This window comes from Poecilia latipinna, unplaced genomic scaffold (genome assembly GCF_001443285.1).
Source record: "Poecilia latipinna isolate Pla-1442-1.1 unplaced genomic scaffold, P_latipinna-1.0 Scaffold5572, whole genome shotgun sequence".
Lineage (NCBI taxonomy): Eukaryota > Metazoa > Chordata > Actinopteri > Cyprinodontiformes > Poeciliidae > Poecilia > Poecilia latipinna.
The window spans coordinates 1-3628 of record NW_015118188.1 but is presented as its reverse complement, the minus strand read 5'-3'; positions in this window follow the sequence as shown (position 1 = coordinate 3628).

The following is a 3628-nucleotide window of genomic DNA, read 5'->3' as shown; positions in this document are numbered from 1 at the left end:
TTTTCATTATGTGAATATAATAAAGCAGCTACAGAACATTTACAAACATGAAACAAATGTATTTTTCTTAATAGGTTTATAGGCTTCATAATAGGTGTGACCCGTAAGAAACAGAAAGATTTAAATTAAGTTATGAAAACCATTTCAAAATAGATGCTCACTGAATAAGAGGGAACATTTTTTATGCTTGATTTAGGACGATTTAACTTGTTTGATTAGTATCTGCCAGATACTAATCAAACACTCAAGCATTTATCTGGTCTATTTATTTTATTGGTCTAGTTATTTCTCTTTGTTCAGGAAGTATCGTAAGTGTTGCTTTCTTTTATCAAACAAGTAATTCTGACCATATAAGTTTATGGTTTCCAAATATGTGCCACAAGCTGTTTGGAGCTGGAACAGAGTATCTTCTACGCCGAACAGTGCAAAGCTGGAAAGTGTGCATCAAAATTCCTTGCTGGTCAACTCGGTACATTGCTTCTTGCACTCTTCTTCCTTGAAAAATTAAGTAATTCATAATTAAAACATGTTTGATTTGGAGGTGATGAACATAATGAAATAGAAAATTTCAAACATTAACTATACACCTAAAACACTCACATGTCAATGAGTCCATGGTGTACTAATGACAGTTAAAATAAGATTATAATATTGCTATGCAACTGCAATATATTAAAACATTTAATTTACTTTCAACGGTATGACATTTAATTCTCTTTGTGATCCCTTTACATTGCATATAAGTGGTAAACTGCTATTTGTTATCAATTGAATTATATATACAACTGCAATTGGTGTTAATATAAGCAGCCATAGGTTCATCTGCTGACTTACTTTGGATACGAATACCTCTGGCATTCAAATAGCCCAATATCATCTTGTATCCTGTATTAGGGTGATAACTTAGAATCTCTCACACAACTCCGTCCAGCTCATCTTCTTCAATGTTGCAGAATAATTCAGATACTCTACAAGAAAAAATAAAACGCAACCGAAAGTGAGGTTCTCCACACGGACGGAATTGTAAGAACAAATTTCTGACACAAATGTATTACACATTTTGAAGAGAAATTACCATAACAGTCACGTGGAAGTATGTTAATGGTGGACATCAACAAATTCGTAAATACTTTTCTGATGCCATCTACACCTCAATATATTTGAATGAATCCATATATTAACACTTATCCTAGTTGGGTCATGATGGGTGAGGGGACCTATCTCCAGAGGTCAACAGGCCAGAAGCAGGGTACACCCTGAACAGATCGCGAGCCAATCGTAGATGAATATGAATATATCTCACAATTCTAAAATTCTTAACCTGTCATTCACAGGTTGTCATTCACAATGACAGGGGTGTCAAACTCCAGTCCTCAAGGGCCGCTGTCCTGCAGTGTTTAGATGTGCCACAGGTAAAAAACAGCGGAATGTAATGAATTAATTACCTCCTCCCTGTGTAGATCGGTTCTCCTGAGCCTTGCTAATGACCTAATTATTCTTTTCAGGTGTGGTGCAGCAGAGGCCCATCTAAAAGTTGCAGGACAGCGGCCCTTGAGGACTGGAGTTTGACACCCCTGTCACGAGAGGACCCAAATTTGGGTCCTCTCGTGAATGACAGGTTAAGTGGATTAAAGGCTTAACATAATATGTTTTACTAGTAAAATTCGATATTTGTACATTTGAACACAACAGATCAGCGACGTGTGGTCAGGGGAGGCAGAACCTCAGCTGTCATCATGGAAGAATAATATGATAATTTATATTGCTATTTTCACTCTGTATTTCCGTAGGTAAACAATAACATGCAGGGGATATTATGATTTTGATTAAGTCAGTGCCTCACCAGTGATGAACCTCACCGCACGTCATTTACACAGATGTTCCGTAACAACTGGAATTATAATAAAAATATAAAATACAAATCAGTTCAAAGTAGCAAAAGAAATACCACACATGCGTACTTACCTCATACTGTACTCTGCCATTCGCCTGTGGACAGTTCTTTCACTGACCCCAAAAAGTCTGCCAATATCCATGACGGATACACCCGCAAGAAGAAATGATTCCAAGACGTCAGCGGGCAGCAAATATCCACGTCTTCCAACTGTTCTTGTGTGGTACACAGATTTGTGCAAACGACAAGCCACTTCCTCCAAAATCTGGACAACTAATGAGTCAGCATCATTATCCGTATCTGCAGCTAACTGGACCACCCGCTCACTCAAAACAGTAAATACTCATCACTGACTGTATTACTTTCAGCTAAGCTAGCAACGTTCCTTAATTCCTCAGCAATCCCACGATACATCTCTAATAGCTGCTTACTTCCTCTCAAATAAGGCGCTCTCCGAAGAGGACCACAGCGCAGACATTCACAATCAATCTGCACACGGATCGTTCTCTTTCCTGACAATTGACCAATAGTAGAAGAGCTGGACATAGAAGGCAGCCCTCCTCATTAACATAACGATGCAGAAGAAATACATCGAGCAAAAAATATAGCAAGTATTACAGCAAAAAATACAGCAAACGGAAAAACAGCGAGCAGAAATACAGCGAGCAGAAAAGGGAGAAGCAAAAAGGTAAAGCAAAATATCTATTTTTCTTGACGGAAACTCATGTGTAGGGGGAAATGAAAAAGAAAATATATATTTATGCTTTTATTTATATATTTATTCTTTGATTTATAATTATGTAGGATATATATTTATTCTTTTATTTATATATTTATTTTATTTATTATTATGTTGGATATACATTTATTATTTCATTTATATGTTTATTCTTTTATTTATATATGTCGGATATTGTAAGAGCCAAAAATGTCAGTTTGTAACATTGTTTATTATTGTGTATGCTGTTTGCATATTTAGATATTTTGTTAATAAGATTCCATTTCATTATTTTTTTTTGTAGAAAAGCGCCACCTAATGGGCGTAATTGAAATTGTGTGAAAAGTGCTGTGTCAGTTTATGAAAGGAAGTTGAATGTGGCGCATTCAACTAAGCTCCACACAGTTTTTTGACCGTTACGTTACTTTTCATGTGGAATGCTGTGCAAGATTAAAGAATCATCTGTAACATCTGCTCAAAGAAAAGTAAAGTTTGTCAGACTTTGCATGGATGTTGTAAGTACTTTAATTCACTGAAAGATGCACAAAGGCATATCGTGAGACAGAAACGCGTCAACTGAGAGCTAAGCTAATGAAGGTCAACGAAAGAAAACGGAAGCTTGTTAAACAATATAGTGGCTTACACTGAACCGAATAAGCAGCCATTACAGGTTTTGCTTCTAAGGACGGTAGAGAATCGGGTAGAGGATGTTTTAAAAAGATCCGGGTTGAGAGCAGCTGACTGAGGCTGCGTAGTGTCCGTCTCTAGGCAACCGTGAGAACAGCGTCGGTCCGTACCATAGCTGCGTCCATAGACATAATATAAGAGTAGACCCCGCATTGGCTGCTCCGGCGGAGGAAATACGGCGGACATCTTTGGAGCGGTCGTCCCTCCCATAGACATAATATAAGAGTAGACCCCGCATTGGCTGCTCCGGCGGAGGAAATACGGCGGACATCTTTGGAGCGGTCGTCCCTCCCATAGACATAATATATGGATAGACGCCTCATGGACCG